Below are 16,420 nucleotides of genomic sequence, written 5' to 3'. Positions count from 1 at the left end.
TTTTAAGTGACGATTCTTGATATTCTGTTTTTTTGTCAATTTTTAAATGAGTGCTCTGTTGGATTATTTGAATGAAAACTTGTTTTCCTTGATTCCTCAACATTTATGAGAACATAATAGCTTTTTATATTTATAACTTTCAGAATGTATTGGTTTAGCTCTAAAATAATTTTTTTGTTCCTAAACGAATGGAATTTAATAGATTTCTCAAATATAACCATAATTATGAACCATAGTTATTACTTATTATATTTGATTTAATTATAATGGTGTTTGTAGTACAATAAACTTCATTATCACTTTCTTATTGAAATGAAAAGGTAACAAATAGATTCAATAATAATCATTTTATATCACAAAATAAATTATTACATTAAAAAATCGTTTGTAAAATTTAATAGTTTGCAAATAATTTAAAGAGTACCTATCTAATAAAATGTATATTTAAATAAACATTTTTTATCTCTAAAAATGTATTTATAAAATGTTGGTGGTATTTTTTATATACATAAACGTAAGTAATGTCTATTATAAATAAGTTCAAAAATGTATATATGAAAAACTAAACATATGTAAAAAAAACAACAAGACCTATAAAAAACATTTAAATACATGAAATATGTATATAATGATATAAAATAGATTGCAAGAATATTATTATACTGATATCAAATGTTATACAAATGTGTCAAAATAATACTTTAATTTAAATACATTATACTATAATATTATAGCTTATACTTTTTGTAGTATACATATATCTGTATTCTAAAAGTTGACAGTGAAAAAAAAATAAGTACCTAGCATCCACTATTGTTATAATATATAAAAATAAGTTTTATTTTTATAAATAAGTATTATTTAAATATCGGTATGTATATTAATGATTTAATTAAATTCCTCATAGGTTAGGTTATGTACCTATTATGTTCAGTTTTGCTTATATATACTATATAGGTTAATATAATTTAAGGATTTGATGGAGATTAGACCCTATAAACCTAAACTAAATTGTCTTTATATAAATTTTAGATTCGAAGCAAAGAGATGAATGTATTCATTTTACAATTAAATGTATTTTCTTGTGTCTGTTGCCACTTTTCGAAAGAGCTAAAATGCTCCAATTACCGACTTAAATATATCTTTTGGTAGAAAATAGAATCTAATCGGTACTTTCAGGGGCTAAAACTTTTAGCCTAAAAGTATATAATTCTCAGTTTTTTTTTTTTAATAATCGGGAAATACAAAAAAAAAATCAAAATAAATATTGTAATTTTGTTGTTTTTAAAAACTAATAACCATTGATACTGTTAATATTATTATTAATTTATATATTTATATAAATAAGTATTAATTCATAGACAGGGATTTCATAATAATATATATTATGAAAAGCAAAGTAAGTTATTAATATAATACGGGTCAGTGAACAATATTGTGTCAAGACCACATTATTAACATTGTGAATTCAAATAAAATGCCACCGGAATTACTAGTACTGTGTCACTTTTGCTGAGGTTTTTTTGGAGGTTTGCGTATTTTTAAAGTAAATGTTTAATCTTGTGTTGTGTTTCTACCTTTCCTTCCGGAGTAATGAAATAGCTGCTTCACCATCTGCTCGATTTTCACATTATTTTAACATAAATATGTTTTTTAGTATGGATGCACTTTTTTTGTCTGTAATCAATTTTTCTTAAGATTTTCGTTGTATAAGAAAAATATCGAGTAGCATGCTATGATTTTTTTTTCAAGGCGTTAATGGGTGATATTTATTTATTATAATTAAGATATAATACGATACGAAATGATTGTAATATTTTTATTATATAACAATATATAATATAATATAAAATATCATATAATAATGTTATATTATTAAAATGTAACTATACCTTATGAAGGAACATTTTGCAAATTAATAGAACTTAGAAAACATTGGATAATATTTACCTGCAATATTTTGAATTTTCTCACATTTATGTAACTCATATAAATGTTCAATATAGAAAAAAACTTATGCACATTATGAAGGTTTTAAAAATGTATAATGTACCATCAAAATATTAGAAAGAAATTCATACATCAACTATTGTTAAGTTTTTGACATCGAAACAGGTATGGTAAAATAACAAAAAATTTTTAAATAAATATGAAAAGACTTAAAATGTATATGAAATGTTTATAGAGGTAACCAACTAAATATAAAAATAAAATAAAATCTCAGATTTTATACAAAACGTACATAAAAATTTTGTTTTATTTTTAACCTATTTAATTATTAAATTTTGTTCAGAATAAATTTATACTTAACTTATTTTAAAAATTAATATACACTAATTATAATTCTGATTATTATTTTAAATTTTAATACTAATTGTATTAAATCAAATGAGATAAGGAATAAACCATCAAAAAAATATTATTTATATTTATCCAAATTATTGGAACTCATTTTCATTTCATAACACAATAAAAAAGAAAAATGATTTCATACCTACTCAAATATTTATTTTTTTAATATTTGCTTTAAACATTTTTCATTCAAAAATTGTTTATGGTAGTTTATCTTTACATTAATTTCCTACTTATACTGGGAAAAATCTAATAAGTTTCACATTAATATTTTTTATTTTAGATTCTGAACGAAGTGATGAATGTATTGATTTTACAATGATGTGTTTTATTTTTATTTTTGTGTCAGCATAAGTAGTCGAAATAATGCTTCAATTTCAAACTTTTGGGGTGGTTTCTGATGTAAAATTGAATATCTTTGGTCCATTATAGAAGTAAAAAGAAAACATTTTCCAACAGTTTTCTAAAAAATCGATTTATTAATATGGTTGTAATTCAAAAACTAATCACTGTAAATACATGAAATTATCACCAAGTGTGTATATTAGTGTTATCTATATAAAGTTTAATTTTCAAAAAATTTTGACTTTTTTGAGTTATTTATAGACCACTGAAGCTTTTTTCGAAGTGTCGGTAAAAAAATTTTGGATGACCAAAAAAACTTAAAAATTTAATACAAGGTTCCTTATGAGTTTTTCTTATTGTTGCTAAAATAAATTGATAATCGTTAGTCACAATTATTTTTTATAAGCGTTTATAGTTCAAATTTTTACGAAATTTGTAGAAAACGCGAAAATTTGCATGTAATTTTGAAGTTGAAAAATCATAAAATTGTTTGTGTATATAACTAAGGATTAAAAATACAACACTAAATTTTCGGTAAATTTTCCTTTAAGTAGCTATAGAAAAAACTCGATGCATAATTATAGGAAAAATTTAAGTGCGTTTGAATTTTAAATTTTTACGAAATAGCGTAACGATAACGATTTTAAATTATTGTTATTTTTCAAGAAGTATAAGTCGTAAATACTTGAAAATTTTACCAGTTATTTAGATTGGCATTTTCCTTACATGATTTAATTTTCAAAATATTTTGACTTTTTTTGAGATATTTATAAACAACTGAAATTTTCAATTTTTCTGAAAATTGTTTTTTGAAGTGTCGATAAAATTTTTTTGGCCCTATCAAAATACTTGAAAATTTAATACAAAGTTCATCATAAGTTATTCTTATATTGATTAAAAAATTATAAGAATACATAGATATGCATAATTTTTTTTTATTAGCATTTGAATTTCAAATATTGACAAAAATTCGTCAAAACCATGAATATTTGCAAATTATTTTGTATTTCAAAATTCATAAAATTGTTTGTATTTATATCTAAGATTAAAAAATTCAACACTAAGTTTTCCATAAGTTTTTCTTCAAATAGCTATTAAGGAAATTTGAAGCATCATTATAGGAAAAATGTTTTGAGCGTTTGAGTTTTAAATCTTTATGAAATCGCGTAATGATAACGATTTATCCTCAAACCAGGTATTATGTATATCTATGATAATATAAGGTATTATGAATTATGATAACTACATGCAATGTTTTTAGAAAAATTGATTAACCATGTCTTATGCAAAATGCGTCCTAATTGAAAAATAAAATATTTGTTTCAAAATAGAATATATGACAATATTTAAATATAATATATCCTAGACTGACAAATCATCTCCGTTCAGAATCATTTTTCATATACAATTGTACCTATCACTGCATTCAAATCTAATCTACCCTAGTCAGAGGTCCACCCCACCACCTAATGTACAGCAGAGCGACATCCACTTACCCGCTTTTTTTTTTTATTAATATATTTTTTTTTTTTTTGTTCATTAAGTGAACCTAGCACTTTTGATGGTAAAAAAAATATATCTAAGTCAAGTAGTTTATTTTTTAGAATTTTTTTAAAATTCAATATTTTTTTGGTTAAATTAATTTGGAACGCAATAAATTTTTAGAAAATATGATTTCTGAGAATTTGCTGACATGAGTATATTTTTAAATTATTTATTTATCATAAAATACTAAAAAAAATTGTCATAGGTACAATGAATTGGCATAATTTTTTTTTTTTTTTTTGTTGGTCAAGTCTTTCTGTTACAACCTGTATAATAATTTAACCTTAGCTACTTAGCCTATGCAAAAAACTTTATATAAATTTACGTATCTACTTTTACATAACCATATTTTTTTCACATAAATGAACTACTTGACATAAATATTTAATCATTAAAATTTATTTTTATTGTAAATCGCACTTTTTGCCTTTTATATTTTAAATTAATTTATTCAAACGTTGGCATAGCTAGACGTATGAGTCATTTATTCATGAATTTCACAAAATGGGAAACTGTCAATTGAACATTATATAGAGGTTCCCTTTAAAAAAAACTCATCATCATCATTCGTAAAACCTGCTAAACATGTCTAACCTTTATTTACGCTTCTATAGGTAACATCATTCAAAATTCAACCATTTCCAAATAAATTAAAAAAACACAATAACATTTTTATCAATATATTTTTTTTTTTACTTTTGTTTAAACATTAGGTATATATTTTAAAATGTGGAATTTATAGGTATAATACATATACGTGAAATTATAATATATAAACAAAATCAGTCATCAGTTGAAATTTATATCAATATTTAGTTTAATTTTTGCATTTCATGATGCGCCATATATTACGCATAAACAACAACAAAATAAAAACAATGCAAAAATACAAAACAATAATAAATTAAAAGGACAACTGAAGTTATTTATCTAAAAGTAATAATTCGACGACTGAATATAAATTACGATTGTGTGGGTCTTGTTGACACCTATTATTTTTATAATTAACTATTAATCTCTGACAGTGAAATTTATCTAAGGTTTATGGAATCGTGAATTCATAATACGAATATGGCTTAAGAATTACCTATGTATAGAATATTTATAATTTATAAATTATAAATAAAATAAAATAACATTATGATAATATCTCTATAGTGTTTATGTTAAACATTTATTTTTCATTAATTTTAAACATATACAAGTTCAATGGGTTATAAAACTATAAAAGTATATTTTCAATGGTCATTTAATGGCTATATTTGCTATCTAGAAATATTTTGCTTCTTAAAGTGAATCCTATTATTAAAGAATACATGTATAATAAATAAGACAAAGTTATATTTATTATCTAGATTTAATTTTGTTTTTAAATGTTTACAATGATTTACTTAAGAAAAGATCAAGTTATTTCAAGACCCGACTTTATACAAAAAAATTTGTCACAGTCTTTTTTTTCCGTGAAATACATATATAAAGCATTTATAACCATTAAAAGTAATCTTTAACATCAAGATATTTTAAAATATAAGACACAATATTTTCAGCTCAACAAGGTACTTATAATATGATATTTCATGTAAGATCAACGTTCTTATTATTGCTAGTTATAAAAATTTCAGTCAACAAATTCTTCATATCATTTTTATAGTCCATTACATTTCTATTTTTGACAAATGACAGCTTAAAATAATTGTGTATTTAAAACCAAAGTATAATACATTATATATTATAAAATTTAGTGATAACTCATGAATAGTTTTATGTTTGAAAACATAACTAAATGAGTTAAGGTGAGTTAATAACAAAACATCGATATATTGAACCAATCCATTCAATACATTACTCTTTAATAGAATTAAATGCATATTGTATACTGTATATCTATATATATATACATATAGTAAACACCAACTTAAACATACTGAACCATTATTAATTTACAGTAATAGGAATTTATTATTATTTTTATTACAATAAGAAATTTTCAAATTTCTCAAAACAAGTCTAAAAATACAAATTTATTGGTTCATAAAAACTAATCACATTCAAAATTATACCAAATTTTTTTCTACCCGATTGAATTAGAATCCAATTACAAAACTTCAATTTTATACTATAAGCCTATAAACTTCTAAAATATTCCTGCTTTGAACGATAGGTAACGAGTCTTTAGTACATTTTTCATGTAAATACCTGTAAATACCTAATAACTACTTAGTGAACAGTTCAATTTATAGCTATTGCTACTAATAAATGTATAAAATGCAGGTAAGGTATACCTCAGATAATACAGCCTTATATTATATCATAATATAGTAAATTCAATTAAAATATATAGAAAAATTAATAATCATCAATTTAATAACAATATAAGATAGACATTTTATTTAGATTTATAAATTGTTTAAACTCATTTTGTACGGGCCGGTAGCATATAATAATAATATGCGCACCCTGGACACCTGATTGATTACCACTAACACCTAGGTAGTAAAAATATGGAGGACTAGCTGGGTGTGTAGTGATGTAATAGCTCGAACAGCAGTGGTCGGGAACGCCGGGCAAATTCTGTCGAGCTATGTAGTCGTGCGTGTTGTGTTATTATGTGTATTTGTGTATTTGTGTATGAATATGTGTATGTATGTAGATGTGTGTACAATAAAACAAATAATAATAGAATGGTAACAAGGTATCTGGTAATAATTGGTTGCTGTATAATACACTATATCAATAATAATTTTACAAGTATATAAAAATCACAGCAACACAAAAATATAAAAATATAGTAATAATAATAAATTAAGCTCTAACACAGTATAATACGAGTATAATAATTTTGCCCTTCTGGCCCAACAATATAATAATATAATGCAGCTATCAGAGCTACATATGAATTGATAAATATAAATATAACATATAGCTCCTTTGGCCTAATAACTAAATATGATTAATATAAATGAATACAATAATATAAAAACTCACAATTTGGTGGAGCGCAGTCTGGCCAGCTGGTCCTAGCTATATAAGAAAAACTCGCACACACATAGAAACTAGGAAAAAATTGAATATATATAAAAGGAATAAGTGGCGATTGCGCCGCACAATATAAAAGGAATAAGTGGCGATTGCGCCGCACAATATAATAATATACGTGGCGATTTGCGCCGCACAATAAATAATACAAGTGGCGATTAGCGCCGCACAATAAATAATACAAGTGGCGATTAGCGCCGTACATTAAATAATATAAGTGGCGATTGCGTGTTGAGTCGCACAATAAAAAATATACGAATAATTGACTACAATAAATTTGCACACGCTGGTGTGAGCACGACAACATACGGTGCACTACTATATCACGGCGGCCGTGTTAATAATTCGCGTAGACGGCGCGGCGGCGTATGATAACGTGGACACGTGGTGTAGGTAATCTACATGTTATATAACTCACAAGACATTCAAAAATTCAATTATAATTATAACAAAAATAAACAATACAATAAGTGATTATATGTGTGACCAGCTATTTCTCCTGTGATTTCTTATTTCTTAATTATTATCTATTTACATAATATACATATATTTACATTGTTGCGGCGGCAACACATTTTTTATGATTTGATTATAGGTAACTAAATTTAAAAGTAATTATTGCATAGTTAATAATTATCATATTTTACAATCATTATGTTTCAACGATGCAATATTTATAAATTTAATTGAAAAATGAATTGCATATATAATCATACTATCATACAAGTACAATATAAGGTATAATACATTAATTTGTGTGTTGGGGGGGGGGGAGGGGGTAAAAATATCTTAGAATATAATCAACGAACCGTTTGTAGTTCAAAAATAGTTTGTCATAGGTACTTGTAATTTGCATCAAATAGACATTTGCTATTTAATATACAATTTGCAAAATATTTGGCTCATTTTAAGCTATTTAGAATTATTTTAAATATTATTTTTTTTCTTAGGTTTTTTGCATAGTTGTATATAAGTATCTATATGTTTATGCTCAGTTAAAAAGTATGACAATTTAATACAAGATTCCGCACAATTCAACATGTACTCGTTAAAGTATTTTAAAAATATAATAAACATAATATGTACCTACCAACACATTTATTATTTTTTTTGTCAACGATTGAAGTTGTAGTTTTGACCAAATAGTAGATTGATTTAGAGAAATAAATTATTAACATATTTTGCATTTTATCATTGTCTCATAATGAAAAGGTTTTAAAGTAATTTTTGTAATTGTTCATTGAATCATTTGTAAGTTAAAGGACATTGAATAATATTTTTACTGTAAATACTAAATCATAAAAAGTTTATTCAATATCCAGAAATTCAATTAACTTTAATTTAGAATCAAAGTTGTGTTATCCAACTTGATTGTTAATTAAGTATAATATCGTAAATTTTATTTTGAATTGTATAGTTGTATTTTTATTCTTATCATAATATTTAACGACAGTCACGAATACGTTGAAAATACTGTTTAATTCTTAATAAACAAATCAATATAATAATTTTGAGCTTAAATATCTTAATATTCAAACTATAAATAAATATGTTACTTAATAATTAAAAATGAATTTAATATAATATCGCATATGTTTTATTGATACATTTTCTTCACTCCACGTCAGTAATTACTTGGTAATGATTCCTGTTAATGTGTGATATGTACAAGCAATTTTCATTAGGGCTTATCCCATTTTTATATGTACCATCTTTGCCAAAGAGTTGCCATGAACAATGGTAGTCTGAATATATAAAAATGCTTGTTTTCAACAACAGAGAAGTAGCAAATATATCTGATTCTGTTGCCATGTGCCACTAATACCGGTTGGATTTATTTCTAAATATTTATCAATATCACCAACAAAACTTTAGGACGTCCTGTCTTTTTCAACATACTTTCAATCGGTGGTTTAATCGGCACAACAGTTATTGTTATTATTACGTGATATTAACTAAAATAACATATTTTATTTATTAATCCAAACTAAAATCTATCCAAATAATCCAAAAGAAAACAATAGAATTTATATGATTATTGTACCAATATCATCGAGATAAAGAATAAACTGGATTGATAACTTCCTATTACAGCTACATGGAAAAACGAGCCTTCTGAATAGTTCATTACCCCCACTCCGTAAGGGGGTAAGAAATGTATTACACCCATTTAAATCTACATATAAATTCTTTGTTTTAAGCTTTTATAATTATTATTAAAACTGAATATAAAATAATTTTTATATTATAAATTAGTATTATTATTTAAAAAAAAATAATATGATACTTATTATGATCAAATAATTTAATAAATACCAACTAACACAATTTATTATACAAATTAAAAAATTAAAAGGAAACAAAATTATTTTAATAATTTAATACAATAAAATATTTCTATTTAAAATAAACTGATATTAATATAATAATGATCAAATAACTGAATAAAAAGGTACCAACCAATACTAATTATGAAATGATAAATTAAACTCAATTTTTAAATATTATTAAATAAAATTACTTTTGTGAGTTTTAGTCTTAAAGAAGAACGGTTATTAAAAACATTCTAGACATTAAACTGTTTAAATGGATAACTCTTATCATGGTTGCTCATATTCTGTTAACGATTGATCACTCCAGTTTATTCTTTATCTCGATGACTATAATAAACAGATATTCCTTCCATAAAATGGTATTCACGGAAATATCAATTTTGGAAATATCATGACGTTTTCGGCGTTTCACACATTTTTCACGCATACTCACTATAATGAAATTTCATGTCAACAATAATTTAATGGTTAGCAAAAGTACATGAAGAACTGTACATTCCTACAATAAGTTCAACATATGAACTAACATAAAGGACATCTTACCTTGATGCACCGCCTTCGCACTTAGCTAATGGCTTGAAACAATTTTAAGTTCGTCAGATCGGAAATGATGAGGATAATAAATTGAATACCATATCGATTTTGAATACAACGTTGGTCGATGATATTTCCTAAATATTATGTTCATTGAAAATTGGAACTTCGACGCAATATAAACCACTATTAATAATACCGAAAACTGGAAACCGGTTTTAACAATTATCGTTGAAAATAAAACGACACAATAGACGTAGAAGAAACTGATTGAAGCGTCCAACTTTCATCATTTTCCAATAATAACAACTAATGACGGATAATAATATAACAGTTCTTATATTTCAACCATGGTCAAGGTAACATACTAACCATGGTAAATGTAGCAGTCTTTCTACCATGACCATTGCTTGTAGTAAAATTTACGTTATTCGCGAACAGATAACCATTTTATTTCACACTGATCAGTCTTCATTGAAAATGGTGGGTACCGACAGATTTATTAGAGTCATCAGATTTTCAATGATTCTCGTTCAAATCGTTTTCTTGTCATCGTTCGTGAGTTTTTAAAGAATTGTGCTGTGCAATGGGATTCCAGCAAAATGACTAATGAGTCTAGCCTATTATACGAGTATATTATAATATATTTATTTACTCTCCTTTATCATTTCACATCCAACCAAACACGATGCCCGTTTCCCGTGAATGGAAGTCTGTAGGCCGTGTATCAAGGTAAGTCGAACCTATTTGTATATTAAGTTGTGACAACTCAACGTTGCTCATATTATTTTAGGAGTCGAGATGGCATGTGACGCCTATAGATGGGGTAAAGGTCGCCAACCACGAGCCGAGACCTGGGTAGGTCGGAGTATCGTGGATTTTCAGACCTCTTACGAGCAATGGAACTCACGGAATAAATAGAAACACAGTATATGAATGAAAATAGTTTATTAATTTAATTTGGCGCCGAGAAAGCCAACAGGCATAAAACTCGGACAAAAAGAATAAAAAATATAAAAAATATACATTAAATAGTATAGATAAATAGAATAAATGGAACGAAGGAACATATCTAAGTATAAATATGGAACGGAGTATACAGAAACACTGGGTATACCTCCCACCGGCTCCGATGGACGGTTACCGGGAGTATACCAGGACGACAATAATAATAATAATAATAATAATAATAGAGTATACAGAAACACCGGGTATACTTCCCACCAGCTCCGATGGACGGTTACCGGGAGTATACCAGGACGATAATAATAATGATAATAATAATATGGCGATAACATAGTATAATAAGGTACTAGGATACCGGCCACGGTGCAATAGATTATATAAATGTAACAAAATGCAAAACATATTACCACCCATATAGTGTGTCCCCTCGTGCCATCCGAGGGCGTGGCAACAAATCGGGCTTTACTCCATGGTGTAGCGTGGTCGGCGTCCGAAAGAAAAGTGTCGTCGCCCGCGACGTCGTTAGCCGCCAAAGGCGTCGGGAAACGGAGCAGTGGGGGAGGCAGACACATGGATAACGTTATGTATGTTGTATAATTTATTCGGCCGATATCTCATCGTACGGTGGTACCCGTCGTGTGTGCCCGGACCATGTGAACGTAGAGGGGAGCGAGTGTGCTCGTCGCCACAGCAGGTTTGGAGTTTGGTCGGTGGACTTGGACCCACGGGACTAGATACGCTTGTACCGAATTTTGATAATTGGTTGCATCACATTATCTGAATATTAATAATTAATATATCACCTAACGCTGGTCGTCACAAAGTGACATAATATGTAAGATCGACTTCGATAATGATAACAATATTATTGACTGCATATTGGTTACATTAAAGGTACCTTCAATTCAAAACTGATTTGATAATTATTATCCACATCAATAATATCGATCATGTATGCCACTTTACTCACACGTGTTTTGTAAATAGGCACTTGTTTGAATGTCAATAAATTGTAAAATAGCTGTGCATTATGTATTACATTGATTTTTAAGCAAAAAACATTGTAAGGTAGTTAGTATTTTTAGGAGGTAAAAACTGAATAACACGAATTTTTCAATTCTTTGAAATAATCAGCATAATCAAAAAAAAAAAATAATAATAAAAGTCATTAGATTAATTTAAAACTGAATAACTTTAGAAACATGCATTTTTCACCATAATATCCAAGTAGACAATATATAAGTTTTAAAATATTTTAGCAGTTCTTGTGCTGTTTATAGAGACATGCAAATTTCCTTTTTGTTAGTTATTTTTTTGATTTATAAGTGATTCATTTTTTGTTTAAGCTTAAAATTTAATAGACGGGTTTCCTAAAAAAATTGATATAGCAAGTATAAAATATTGAAAAATACAAAATGTTACATCCAATGTACAGCCTAATACATTTATTATAAACGTATAAAAACCATTTTTTTCATTATTTTTTATGAAATTTTTCAACAATATGAAATTATAAAAATTGAATATTTTAGAATTTCATCAAATAAATTTTCAAAATGTATCACAAGATTCGCAATAGTTTTTAACTGGAATTTAATGCATAAACATTTTTCCTAAGATAACATTCTAACGACATACATATTATGATATTTTAACGTATAATAACAATTTATCCTCAAACAATTTTAGTTGTTCTGTTATAATTCAAAGCACTTTTAGCTACCTATGTAAAATGTTATCAATCCACTATTGAATTAAAATTTCTAAATATATAGTCCAATTTTAAGCTATTTATGGGCATTTTAAAGTTAGATATTTTTTAGTTTTTTTTTTTTCTATAAATTTCGATTATATAAATAACACTGTATTAAATTTTTTGGGAATGTAATACAAAGTATTTTATAAACTTATCGTATATATATTTAAAAATATCAAAAATATTTAGGTGTAGTTTTTTATAAGAGTTTGAAATATAAATTTAAAAAAAACTTAATATTTAAATGACAAATAATGATTATAAATTATAGATTAACCATAATGTAAATCAAAAAATATTATTAATAGGTACTTTCCAACACGTTTATTTTTATAATCTGTACATAAAACATTTGGACTTTTAAATATTAAGCTAATTTATTGTACCATGAATTTATTTACAATATTTTATGGTCTGTTTGTCACAGTGCCGTACCCAGGATTTGTTTTCCGGGGGGGGGGGGGGGGGGGGGCCTTAAACATACTTAACTCTATAGGAAAATAGGAAATAATTTAAAACATATATATACACACAGTATTTAATGTATTATGCATTCAATATATTAATAACCAACATGTTCATCTATATTTTGGCTCGCTGAGTTAACAGAAATACTGCCTCTATGTCTATCAATAGTTGCCCCTAAATTCGTACTGACCTAAAAGGTAAAATGTATGTATTTTAGGTATTGGTGTAATGTGTGATATTTCAGTTGTCGGTGATCTATATTATAACGTTTAAGGTATGATATATGATTAATTTAATATTCATGAGTATATAAATATATGTATGAATTTAATATTAAATATACTGTATATTGAAGTACCTAACTCACCTGTTCATTGATGCAAATATTTGAAGTAGTTACATTTGAACTAAAGTATGAATACAATGTTTTGGTTTTTTTTCTCTTAGGTTCATTTTCGTTTTCATTAATTTTATAAACTAATAAAACTGACACACTTCACCAAATATAATATAAAGTAAAAAGCAAAAAGCATAAATCATAAACATAAAGGCATAATCCAAAAGCCACAAATTGATGTTGATAATTAATGATAGTAGGTATATTGGCGTATTGCATTATTTTTATGATGGTATCATCACAGATATATAAAAAGATATAAAAAGATTATGTAATCTGTGATATCACGAATAACATTATTGTTATCAATATATTGTCATGGGTGAAAACCATAAACCTTAATATACTAAAAGGTCGTCAACATTATTACTATGATATGAACTATAATATTATGATATTGTTCTGTGATATGAACCCATTACGCATTACTAAAAAAATATCTTTCCTGAGATTTCGGGGGGGGGGGGGCTTAACCCCCCCCTGGTTACTGCCACTGGTTCGTCAGCGTCAACTAATTATAATTAATAGTAGTTACTAGTTTGTTATATTGTATGTTATGTTATGATATAAAGATGGCTATAAAACATATCTATAAATCAATGAAGGTTTTTATAGGGATTATCGAATTCGAAATATTGAACAAATTATTGGCAAAAAATATATTCTATAAAAAAATCTAAGAGTATTTAGGAATATTCTATGCTTTGTATTTTAAACTCTATAAGTTGCTATTGGAGGAGTCGTACATTAATTTCGTCTTGGCTCATAAAAATTGAATAATATTTTTATACATGTTTATGGTTGTCATTAGTTATATTAAAAAAGTTGGTATAAACTTTCCGACTAGTCAGAAATTGTTTCTAAATAAATAAAATTATGAAAATTATATTTATTGATCTTTTGTTGTTCAAATCTACTACATAAAATAATGTTCTTTTGTCCGTAGCTTATAGACTCAACTCAAACACTAATCCACCAATTTTGACGAAAGTTTTAGAGATTGTTCTAAAAGATATCAGAATAGTTTGATAGTAGTATTTGAACCATGTTAAAAAATATACCAAATATTATAGCCAATCTGCCACAGCTGGATTGTTCATCTCAGTTAAATTAGTTCACAAATCGTATACCGATGCCGATTTTCCAATGAACTGAGTAGGTATCTAGTGTAGGAACCTATTTTCACTAAAATCGAAGTACATCAATAAAAGCCAAAACGCTGTATTTCTTATGTTTGTTTATTTTTCCCGATCGAAATCAGGGTATACATTTAGTATATTGTAGCAAAATACACTTATTAATAAAGGAATGACTGACCTCACTCGCACAATATTTTTTTTTAAAGCAATGAATGATTTATCATTGAAATAAAATATAATACATTCATTACAGTAACATACTAAACCAAAAAATACACTAAATACCATCAGAGTAACTTTTCTATGTATATATTTAATAAAAAATAAAATTTAAGAATCGTTGTTATAAACTGAAGTATAATGTATGTAGTTATGTATGTTAAAGTTTAATTTAGTATTTTGATTTTTAAGCTAAATGGAAATTCTTATGTTTCTAAACTGCTGGTAAAATAGTTACAAAGTATTTATCTGGTTTTATTTTCTACGAAATTTAGCCAGTGACTGTGTATTTTTAATTTCTGTTTTATGTGTGTAGTTATAGATAACTTATACATGTTCAACCTAATTAAAAAGTTGTCCATTTTGTTTTAACGATATTTAAATATATTTATTATGATTAAGAAGTTGACTATTAAAATTACATTTTAATAGGTAGCTCAAAAAGGTCAAAATATATTTTATTTTATTTATTTTTTTAAGTAAATATCAATGCCATATATTATACTATATCTTTAAAATTTTAATATAATTTTTTCTGATAAAAAATCATTTGTTTTTGAATTGTAACAAAATTTAAAAAAATATTTCACTGACATATTGGCGTCACGAGAATATTTACATTTTTTTCAGTTTCTTCAATTGCTTGTTAAATAACTGAACATTTTGAAGTGTAACCCCCAAATTACCAAATAAATCCAATTTTCTACCTGTAACCATCCTCAAAGTTGATGTTTGAAACATCTTCTCTTCTATAAAAAGTGTCTGAAGGCAAAATAAAAAACATACACACTCATCATTTTAAAACCAACATACATTGCTCTGCTCAGAATCTAAAAACGTTGTAAAACCAATTTATTTATTTTTTCAAACTAAAAAAAAGGAAGAAATAACTTGAATATATAATAATATATAGAAACAACATAAAAACAACATAAAAACAATTTCCGATCAAATAAAAGCAATATTATAAAAACAGCCACCAAAAATGCGTCAAAATAGTATTATACTACGATATTGAAATTGATATGTATCTATAACCTTATATAGGTACATTCGTTGTTGTTAAAAAAAAAATAAACCTTAACAACTTATTATTATAATTAATATTTTGATATAATCAATTTTCTACGTTGCTCAAGAAAATACTATACATAAATGCATTAAATAGGTATACAATAATACGAATGTTTTTTTTTTTTTATTTATTTAAAATATCCAACACTCGACTACAGTGACCACTGACCATTCATCATTAGGGTAAATTAATAACATACTTACTATATTATATTCAAATTGAAAAACGACCAAATAACAAACGCAACTATAACAA

At 25.8% G+C, this 16,420-nt stretch overlaps 1 protein-coding gene and 1 long non-coding RNA gene across 6 annotated transcripts in view; one reads left to right on the top strand and one right to left on the bottom strand.

Moving 5' to 3' along the window:
- LOC149057733 (uncharacterized) overlaps positions 1–7,582 on the bottom strand; it is a 37,390-nt gene extending 29,808 nt beyond the window's left edge. Inside the window, exon 1 of the long non-coding RNA XR_016190998.1 lies at positions 7,228–7,582. This is a non-coding gene — a long non-coding RNA (uncharacterized LOC149057733). The remainder of the gene's footprint in view (positions 1–7,227) is intronic.
- The window catches only part of TkR86C (Tachykinin-like receptor at 86C), a 125,564-nt gene that overhangs the window by 41,928 nt on the left and 67,216 nt on the right, over positions 1–16,420 (top strand). The gene's annotated exons all lie outside the window — the stretch shown is intronic.

This window comes from Diuraphis noxia, unplaced genomic scaffold, assembly GCF_037042655.1.
Source record: "Diuraphis noxia isolate RWA-SAM2 unplaced genomic scaffold, SU_Dnox_SAM2 contig0003, whole genome shotgun sequence".
Classification (NCBI taxonomy): domain Eukaryota; kingdom Metazoa; phylum Arthropoda; class Insecta; order Hemiptera; family Aphididae; genus Diuraphis; species Diuraphis noxia.
The sequence above is the reverse complement of the archived record's forward strand: the minus strand, read 5'-3'. Positions and strand labels throughout refer to the sequence as shown.